At 42.3% G+C, this 10,974-nt stretch overlaps 1 non-coding gene across 1 annotated transcript; it reads right to left on the reverse strand.

Annotated features, from left to right (window-relative positions):
* Positions 1-5,055: 5,055 nt before the first annotated feature.
* Positions 5,056-5,180, reverse strand: LOC131905410 (small nucleolar RNA SNORD22). The gene has a single exon (XR_009377925.1). It is a non-coding gene; the product is annotated as a small nucleolar RNA SNORD22 (small nucleolar RNA).
* Between the last annotated feature and the right edge of the window lie 5,794 nt (positions 5,181-10,974).

Genomic DNA, 10,974 nt, shown 5'->3' on the forward strand with positions numbered 1-10,974 from the left:
TTGCTACAGTGGTTTTAGTTGCATCTCTCTAATGACTGATAAAGTTAAATATGTGTGTTTTTTCAGGCTTAGTGGCTATTTCATCCTTTTGAGAATTGTCTATTCATTTCATTAATCCATTTACAGATTAGGTTATTTGAGTTCTTGTTTAGTTTTTTTTGGTTCTTTGTTTATTCTCTATATTAATTATCGGTCAGATGTACAGCTACCAAAGATTTTCTTGCATTCTGAGGGTGGTTTCTTTACTTGGTTAACTGTTTGCTTTGCTCTGCAAAAGCTTTGTAATTTCTCAAGGCCTATTTGTTAACTGTCTTTATTTCCTGAGCTGTTGATGTCCTCTTCAGAATGTCCTTGCCTCTTTCTCAAAGTCTTTTCCCTATTTTTTCTCTCTCTATTACCATTGAGTTTTAGGTCTTACATTAAAGTGTCTGATAAATTTAGAGTTTACTTTGGTAGACAGAGAGAGATAAGTACCTTATATCTCTGTCTTCCAAGTATGGGGATCCAGTTTTCCTAGCACCATTTGTTGAAAAGTCTATCTTTTCTTCAATTCTTTGTCAAAATTAGGTGGCTGAGCTGGGTATGGTGGTTCATGCCTTTAATCCTAACACTCATAGAGCATAGGCAGGTATGAGACCAGCCTGGTCTACATTGCTAGATCAGCTAGGAATACATAGTGAGGTCATGCATGAAAAAAAATCAGGCACCTGTACTGTGTAGGCTTATCTCTGGATCCTCTTATTACATTTTATGATTTAGGTGTTTGTATTTATGCCATACTATGCTTGTTTTTTAACTATATCTCTATAGTATAATTTGGAATCAGTAATATTATTATTTTTGCTCAAGACTGCTTTGACTATCTGGTTTTTAATTTTTTGTGTGCTTCCACATGAATTTTAATTTTTTTATTATTCAGAAGAATGGCATCAAAATTTTGATGGGAATTACATTATAGGTTGATTTTGGGATGGGATTTTATAACATTAATTATTCTAAGAATGGGAAGTCCTTCCATCTTGTAATATCTTCAATTTTTTTCTTAAATGTTTTAAAGTTTTAATTTCATAAAGTTCTTCACTGCCTTGGTAGGTTATTACAAAGTTTCTTTCTTCTTTTAAAGGAAATTTTAATGTTTTTGTTTCTTTGATTTCTACCCTAGAGTGTTTATTATAGTATACATTATTATAATTTCCATTACTAATCATATCGGCATACCATGTATTATTGGGTATGTTGGTAAACACATAATGATTTCTTCATGTTAATATTATATCTTGTCACTTTGCTAAAAGTGTTTATCATATTTAATATTTTTCTGGTAGACTTTAGGTTTTCTTATCTATAGAATGATATTGTCAGCAAATAGAATATTTGACTTCTTGCATTTGACCTCCTTTTGTCCTACTATTTTAGCTAAGACTTCAAGTGCTGTCTTGAATAAGAGTGGAGAAAATGAACACCCTTGTTTCTTATTTTAGTGGAAATGCTATGAGTTTTTCCCATTTAGTATATAATCTTGTCTATAGACTTTATTATGTTGAAATACACTCATGAAATAAATTTAAAAGATTAATAATATGGTAAGATCTACATACAAAAATTAAATTATATGGTAGCTGAAATAAAACTGGAAAGGCACTTTCATGCAGTTATAGGCAAATGGGTCACTGGAATAAAATAACAAATATACAAACAGGTCCAATTATACTTAGATAAGTTTGATACGTAATTGTGCTGACTAATTATTGCTAAACTTGACAGAAGCTAGAGTCATTAGGAAGAAGGGACCTCAGTTGAGAAAACGCCTACCAGATTGGTATGTAGGCAAGCCTGTGGTACATTTTCTTGACTAATGATTGATGTGGGAGGGCTCAGCTCACTGGGGCTGGTACTACCCCTGGGTTGATGATGGTCCTGGATGCTGTAAGAAAGCAGGCTGAGTGAGGCATGGGGAGCAAGTCAGTAAGCATCACTTCTCCACAAACTCTGCTCCTGCCTCCAGGTTCCTGTCCTGACTTCCCTGGATGATGGACTAAAAGCCATAAGCTAAAATAAACCCTTCCCACCCCAAATTGATATTGTTGGTCATGGTGTTTAACTACAGCAATAAAAAACCTAAATAAGACAGTAATAAGGGTACTATTCCATTTCAGTAGAAAATTCATAGTATTTCATGACTGGTACTAAAACCTGGCTATTTGTTTAAATAAAAGGATTTAATATTTCTGTCTATATGTTTTTCAAAAGTTATTTTGATTACTTGCATATATGTATGTGTACCACAGGTATTCAGTGTCCATGGAGGCCAGAGAGGGCATCTGATCCTCTGGAATTGGAGTTACAGAAAGACCATTGTGAGCCACCATGTGGGTGCTGGGGACAAAGCCTGGGTCCTCTGCAAGAGCACTTAAGCCTAAGTGCTCTTGACCACTGATCCATCTCTCCAGCGCCATTTTTGGTTGCACCTCACTTTTTTTGGTGTAGACCTAAGTTTCCATTTGGAATAATTTTTCTCCCGCCAGAAGAACTTTTAATATTTGTGTTATAAAAACTCTGTTAATGATGAATTCACTCCTCTTTTGTTTTCCTGAAAAAAAAAAAAAACAAGTTATTTCATCCTAGTTTTGACATGACAACAGACAGGAATTAAACTAGGTGATTGTATACTTGCCCCCGGCCTACTGTTCTCAGTGGGTCATAGCACAGGCAGTGTAACTCAAACAGAGGCCACAGGCATCCTCGGGTTTAAGCCAAGGAGGATCAGAGTGTCTGGAGTACTTAAGCCAAAGCCCAGTGAGTGAGTGTTGTGGGTGGACTCTAGAGGCACAGAAAGGATTCCTTGAGTCTTCAGCAGAGTAATGATCAGCACGTGCATTTGAAGAAACGACTTAAGGAAGTGCAGAGTAAGGGTGGAAACAGTTCACCGTGTCTGTAAGTCAGATGGGAAAACCTCGGAGTTCACTGGGCACTACGGGACAGTACCCAACAGCCAAATGTATGCGTGAGTAGAGCACTGGGAGATGGTTCAAAATGGAAGGCATTTGAATAAATCATGGCTGAAAAGCTTTCAGACTTGAAAATTGTAAACCTGTAGCTCCAAACAGCCAGCAAACTCTAAGCATATAAAATATGAAAAATATCTAAGGCCTATAGCATTCTAAATATTCAGAACTAGTGATAAGAAATTGTTAAAAGTGGACAGAAAAGAAGATGTATCAGATACAAAATAAAAAGTAATAACAGAATCGTCTCCCTCAAACCAAAATGGTGGAGAGAGGTTGCTGAAGAACTCAAAGAACACACTGGTAAGTGAGAACCCACGCTGATGTGAGTAGTCAGTCAACAAGTAAATCATGGGCTTGATTTTGAGAACACTTGAGCAACATTCAAACAACAATGACCAATTTTCCCTTCTTGTTCTTCAAAATTTGGTATCAGTTAAGAAAGAAACTGTGAGAAACAGAGATCAATATTAAGTTTACTACTGATGAAGTTGATTAGAGCATTGGAGACTCCCTTAGATCTCTGATTAAATTGAGTTAAGAGTAACGGTGAACCTCTGAGTGAGACAATCTACTTGAACAGTAACAGATATACCTCTCCTTGGTCCTGTCACAGGGCTGGAGGCCGACAGGTCTAAAGTGAATATGAGCCCAGATAGACTGAGCTGAGCAAAATGTTCTCAACTCATTTTTCTAAACTTACCAATCTGATAATTAACTCTTCCCATGGAGAAGTAAGTGGGCAATACAAATCTGAAAGTGATGAGGTATCCTTTCCCCCATGGAAAGTGGAATTGTGGGGGAATTATTCTCTCTCCAATAACAATCAGTACAATTATTTAAAAATATGAACATGGAGTAGATACTAATTTGTAGCCAAGACCTTGGGAATGCTCACTTTGGGCTGCTCTAAAGCAGATCATGGGTCAGGGATTTAGGTCTAAGCAGTTTAAATAGCAGTTTATATATTGTTTGATCCAAGAGTTCCAGTAAAGGCTATATTTGGGGAACTTGACTGACAGCTGATGTACTTTTGACAAGTGACTGAATCTTGAGGGCTCTAATCTTATCAATGAATCAATCTGTTGATGGATTCATAAAATGATGGCATTAATGAAATGTGGTGGAGGGTAAGAGTGGGGGGCTAGTAGGTCCCTGTGTGTGAGTGTGTGTGTGTGTCGGGGGGTACCTTGAAGAATTCTATCTTGTCCCTTACCCTTTGTCCTTTTTGTTTTCCTGTCCACCATGAATGAGTGGCTCTACCTCATCATCTGCTCCCTGCCATGATGCTCAGGCTGGCTCAGGCTTACAGCAATGGATCCAGCCCACTAGGAGCTGATGTCTCTGAAACCCTGAGCCGAGAGAAATATTTTTTCTTTGAAGTTGTTATTTTAGGGATTATCACAGCGATGAGAAACTAACACAGAAAATGACATCAGTGTAGGAAGTCACCACTGAAGTGAGACAGAATCAAAGGAAGATAATGGCAGGAAGTTCTTGGATAGCCCTTCTGTAGGTGGAGCCAACCCAGTAGCCTGGCCTCCCTCAGGTACTCTCTGGGGGGTTTCAGCAGTTGGAAACTGATGAGTCTGAAGGCATAGGGATAGGGCTCTGATAAGGTATATTCAAGAAATTTTATAGTACTTTTGCTGTCTATAAGTGAGAATCTAATTGCAAGCCCTTACCCGCCTGGACTGGCAGAATATTTAACTCCATTCATCACTGGTCTTGTCTGTGGTAGGTTGCGCAATGGTTCCAGAAGATTCTTTTTTGTTTTGTTGTTTTTTTTGTTTTGTTTTTGGTTTTGGTTTTTTCGAGACAGGGTTTCTCTGTGTAGCTTTGCGCCTTTCCTGGAACTCGCTTTGGAGACCAGGCTGGCCTTGAACTCACAGAGATCCGACTGGCTCTGCCTCCCGAGTGCTGGGATTAAAGGCGTGTGCCACCACCGCCTGGCTTTTTTTTTTTTTTTTTTTTTTTTTTCAATTAGAGACAAGCCACCTTATGCTTTTTATCGACTGACAATTCTTCCCTGTCTGCATACAGAAACTCAATCCCTCAAACAGTTCCTTCTGGAACAAATTTTCCTCTTCTCCCCCAGCCAGCCCCAGTGGGTTCACCTTTTCAGGCTCTGGCGCTAGGACAGAAGTAAGACGTGTGAATGTTTCTTCATGGGGGACAGAAGATTCTTGCCAAGAAGATAGGTTGGTGAGCCCTGGCCATCTTTGCATCTTTGTTTCAATCATAAGGGCCTTTTAATGTCCAGAATTTATCCACAGCTGGGAGCTTAAGGCCCAAACTGTGTCTCTTCGAGCACAATTTGCTTTCCCTTTCCCAACTTTTCTCAGGGCACCGATCAGTTGTTAGAACCTGGAAAGTTTCGTCCTCCCTGCTTCCGGGTTATGGAGCTATCCCTAGAGGATTTCTAATGATGCCCCATCATCTTTAATCCTAAACATCATATCTTCTGTTAGTCCAGATTTACATAAAGGGAAGCCAAAAAGAATAGCTGACTTGAGTCCCCTCCTCCGAGGTCCTCTGAAGCAAAGCTAACAAAAGGCTATATACCTTTTGTAGCTTGGAGGCAAGAGAAAAAAAAATATCAAAAGAATAAAACATAAATTAACAACTCAACAGGAATCTGCAGTGAAACCAGAATGAACCAAAACATGTTAGCTGCATGTTATATCCATTCTTCATGCAGCTGTTAATCCCTCTAGCCACTGGAATGCCATCCTTCTGCCGAGCAAACCACAAACCCAGTGCAAACTGCACGACACCAGGTAGCCAGGCAAAGGCGACTATGCTGCCATGTAAACAGAATCTTGCTAAGAATCAAGGTAGCCCCACATAATTGAAAAGTCAGGACTTGAATTAATTAATTCAAAGGTCACCGAAGAGCAAGCTCATTAGCTAGAGTACACGTTTCCTGGTTATAAAATCGATCTCTGTTTCTATTTCCTCTTTTGTTTTAAAGCTTTAAAAAAATAAATGCAGTATAAAACTGATCCTTTGAAGGTACAGTTGTGTAATTTAAAATACATATATCTTTGTGTAAAAACCACATTTTGAATACAAACTGTTCTATTATCCAAAATTCTTGATGTTGCTATTTGGACCCCTGATCATCCCTAACCATCAAGACCTGGTGCATGGAGGTGCTGTCCCTTTCTGTAGCCTTGCCTCGGACAGATTATCATACAAACGGCATCAAATAGCATCTAGACTTTTGAGATGGTCTCTTAGTCAGCACCCTTGGAGAGGCATCTCTATTATGTGCATCAATAGTTGATTCTTTCTCATAGTTGAGCCATCCCAGTTCGTGGGAGAAGTGCATTGTGTTTACTCGTTTACCCACTGAGGGATGCTTGAGTTGTTTGCAAGTTTTGGAACTGGAGTAGGGTCACAACAAACATTTGTCCAAATGCATTTCCATTTCTCTAGGATAAATATCTAGATTTAGGATTGCTCGATCGTATTAGGTAAGAGTCTATTCATCTTCATATGTAACCAGAAAACGGTTTTCCAGTGTAGCCATTCCATTTTGTATCACCAAACACTGTCATCTGGTTTTTTTCACATCTTCACCAACACTCAATATTGCCAGCCTGTCGAATTCCTCTGCTAGGTGCATGGTGACATCTCACATGGTTTTATACTGTCTCTGTCACTAATGCTGCCACCTGCCTGGCTGTTTATTTCACTTCCTTTTTCCTTTCAGTTTTCAGATGATAACTCTAGATGTGTGTATGTACCTTGTGGGTGTTTGTATTTGTTTTGCTAGATTTTTTCTATGATTTTGATTTGTGATTAGTGTCATTAATTTTAGAAAAATTATAGCCATTATTCTTTGAAGAATTTCATCTATCCTGTTCTGTTCTCTTCTTGAGGAGTTCCAAATCCATTACTGGTGATTATTTTGTCTTCTCAGAATGTGCTCTGAGGAAAAAAAAATTATCTTTTGCCATGTATGTGTGAATATGTGTGTGCTTAAGTGTGTGTGTCTGATTTAAGAACAAAAGATACTTAAGTAGTGTTTTTAATGCTTGGAGACTGGCATTTCTCTTTCTTTTTCCAGGCTTGAGTGTGGGGTATCACAGGTCTAGGGAGGAGCTGGGCTGAGTAACCCAGGGTGCAACACAGGCTTTGGGTTTCTTCAATGATTCCTTACTTTTGAGGATGTGGTCACTACTCTACCAGAAGATTTCTGCTCTTTCTCCCTAGAGAGAAATTTCCACAAGCATTTTTTCTATTTGGTTTTTCGAGACAGGGTTTCTCTGTGTAGCTTTGTGCCTTTCCTGGGTCTCTCTCTGTAGCCCAGGCTGGCCTCGAACTCACAGAGATCTGCCTGCCTCTGCTTCCCGAGTGCTGAGATTAAAGGCGTGCGCCACCACCGCCACCCGGCTTATTTTGCACTATTTTACTATAACCTTTGTACTGTCTCTTTGAGACTCTCATGTATGTACATGCTTTGTTGTTTCTTTGAGACTCTCATGTATGTACATGCTTTGTTGTTTCTTTGAGACTCTCATGCATGTACATACTTTGTCTTGATCATACCAGCCCCATTCCTCCTCTGCCACCGCTCCCATTCTTCCCATATGCCCCTCCCAACGTCGTTTCTTCTTTCATGGTCTACTGACACGGATGTCCACTACTATGTGGGTGATGAGGGTGTTGCTCTCAGATTTCCACTGTAGCTTCAGTCTCAGGCAGGTCTTGGGAGCTTGGGTCCTGGGGCTGTGGCTCTCACAAGTGCACCTGTTTTCACAAGCCTTGGTCATCCTAGAGCATGAACCTGCCTTTCTTTGCAGGTGGGGCTTTAACAACCCTGCTCTCTTCTCACTGGTAGATCTCATAGAAGGTACTGCTCCCCACCCTCATCCCCCCACCCTGCGTGATGAAAACCCCTCCATGTAGAACGCAGGAAGATGGGTCTGGGGGTTTCTGCAATGTCCCTGGTATTCTCTGGACAAAAGCTTTCTCGGGATTTCGCCTGATTTTCCAGTAAGTGTCTGGTGGGGTTTACAGAGTGACACTCCACGAAAAGAAGGCTTTAGACTCCTGCCCTCCTGTCTGTGGGCAGTAGGAGCTTCACACTCTCATTGAGACGCTCCAGCCTTTAACTCTAAAACTCTAGTGAAATCTTAGCGCTGGATTTGCACTTGGCACCATTTGCCTAGGTGATGGGTGTGGCTACCCCCGCTCCCGCCCCCACATGTGGCTTGTTTCTCTTTATTTTTGGATAGATGTTTGCCTTGTGAATCCGGGTGTCTGAAAGTTCAGAAAATGTTGCTAACCTGCTTTTTTGCTGTAGTTTTTCCTGTTATATATATGACCACTGTGCCTCTTCCTTTAGAGACAGAACAGAAATGCGCACTCTTCTTTGAAAGTTTATGTTTCTAAGCTGGGATTTTCTGTATTGTATTTTCCTTGTCTGGGCTCATGCTTCTCAGTGTCAGGGCCTTTAGTTAGCTCCATTTCTCTCTCAGTTACTTTGCAATTTCCACAGCTATGGTTTAGATGTAGTTGACTCCCCGATGTCCATGTGTTGGATGTTGGGTCTTCCGGAGGTAGGACCCGAGGAGGTGGGGCCTGGTGGGAGGTTATTAGGTTGTCAAGAATGCTGCGTCAGGATCCAGAGCAGTTCTTCCTGGACCCTGGTTAATGCTTACAGAACTGATCCTGGCTCCACCTAGCCTCTCATGCTTTTTACCTACCTGTGAATTATTCCCCATGTATTCCTTTGTCTACCGTGAAGTCCTTGCCAGAAGTAAATAATCCGAGTAGAGAGGAACCCCCTCCCCCACTTTTCTTTATAAAGTTAGCTTGCTTCCAATATTTTGTCAATGTAATGTACAGCATATTGACACTCCTACTTCCTCCTCTCTGGTTTTCCTTTGCTTTCTTGTTTATTTGCTTGAATATGTTTCGTTTGCTTGGTTAATTGACTGTGTGTTCATGTCCCTGCTAGTCACGTCCTACGAGTTACTCAAGCACCACGAAGGAAGCAGCTTTTCCATGAAGACTCCTGGCGCACACCAGAAGGAGCCTAGTCCCCAGTGGCAGACAGGTTCCTGATACTCTTCTAGCTGTGAGAGGAGGAAGAGGTGTTGACTGTTTCTCAGCACAGCCAGGAGAATGCAGATGGCGCCTTCACTCAGCGGGGGGTTGCAGATGGAAGGCAACACCCAAGTGCCCCCACTCTCCACGCGCATGCACGCTTCACTGTTACTAGATGTTCAAGTGTGTGCACACCACCGCCCCCCCCCCCCCCCACAGACATTGTCCTGCGTTTCCCTGGCAAAGTAAGAAGCAAAAATGAACTCACTCTCCTCCCTTTTAAGATAGAAAATACCCACATTGATTTCCTCTAACTGCAATGTGTATAGGAACACTGCAGAAAAAAAAAATCCAACGAAACAAAAATGTAGCCAAGATCTGTTTTCTTTCTCCCCCTCCTCCAGATCAGAGCACCATGGTTTAGATTTTTGTTGTACACTCCCCAGTAGTTTTTCTATTTGTATGCAGAAGGGTATGTGCCTTCGTTTCTAAAATGTCAGGCTGATACACTTGACTAGTGTGAAGACGCGGTTAATGGAGGTTGCTTCTTCCTCTCCGCATCTCCGGGCTTGCTGCTGAGAGGGCTGGAGTGAGACACAGCTAGCCAGAGAAAGTGGCAGCAGCTTTAAATGACAGTGTGTGTGAAAGCCACAAAGAGGAATTGTAAAATGGCTGTGTGTTGGGTGTGTGTGGGGGGGGGGGGGTAGGTGTGCACTCTCATGTTTACAAACATGGGCCACTTTCATGGCTTAACCCTGTCAGCAGGGGCCAGGGTCAGGGGCGGCAGCGAGGCCGGAGTGTGTAGGAGCAGGAGCGTCCCTTTGTCTGCAAGTCCGGCCTTCACACTCCACAGGAAGAGCCCCAGCTCTTCCCAGCTGCTGCCTCTTTGCTAAAAGGTCATTTTGCCCTTGTTTCTCCCACAGTGGTTCTGGTTCCCCTGACAGGAGGCGTGCTGGCCTCAGCTTTGATCTGCAAGCCCAGGACTCCTGAGGGAGCCCAGACATTCCTAGTAAATGTGTGTTTGTGTCATGCCTGCCTGGATAAGGAGGGTGCTGGCTGGACTTTTGATGTCAGCCCTCCACTTGGAGCAATTGTGTTCTCCACTGATGACTGCAGGGAGGGGGGGGGGGGCCCAGTTCTGTGCGTTTACCAAACGTGCTTCACTTTCGGCGAATGGCTTAGTGCTGGCGAGAGCCGGCAGCAACCAGAAGCTGCAATGTGATGGTCCTTTAAGTCAGTCTGTCCTAACATTAACAGCAGCCAGGGACTTTCCTGACTGAGAATGCAGACCTTGGATTATGCCCAAGATCTAGCCAAACAAAGCTCTCACTTACCTACAAGAGGAAGATGGACTCTGTTGGATTCTCCTATGAGAGAAAAGCAGACCAATCTTAGATACTTCTGTAAGGTCAGCTCAGAGATTGTGCTGACCCCACCCCGGCCCTGCCACACTGGTCTCCATAGCTGGCCTCTCTGCTCAGTTATGCTGACTCTTAATGTGACTAATAATTAAGAGTGTTGATTCTGTGTGGGGTGGCGCCTGGATTCCAGCCTTCCTTCCATCTGGTAAGCTTCCCTCTGAGCCGGAGCTCCTGCTGACTGGGGAAAGAAAGAAGCCTTACCAGTGTTGATTAATCCTCCCCTCTGACTGAGCAAGGCCTTGGACCCCACAGGGATTGGCTCAGTCTGTGTGCACCCAAAGGATGAAACAATTTGTGTTGCTTGCATTTGAGCCAATGCCAGGCCACAGGCTCGGGGCGGGGCCAAGTGCACCTTTTCCTAGACACCGAGGAGCATTACAACCAACCCAACGAAGCATTTGCAATCCAGGAAAATGTACAGGGGTAGGCACTGCAGCAATTCAATACTTTTCCTATTTCTTGTTGTTAATTTAGTATGAACTCACATA

This window comes from Peromyscus eremicus, chromosome 2, assembly GCF_949786415.1.
Source record: "Peromyscus eremicus chromosome 2, PerEre_H2_v1, whole genome shotgun sequence".
NCBI lineage: Eukaryota > Metazoa > Chordata > Mammalia > Rodentia > Cricetidae > Peromyscus > Peromyscus eremicus.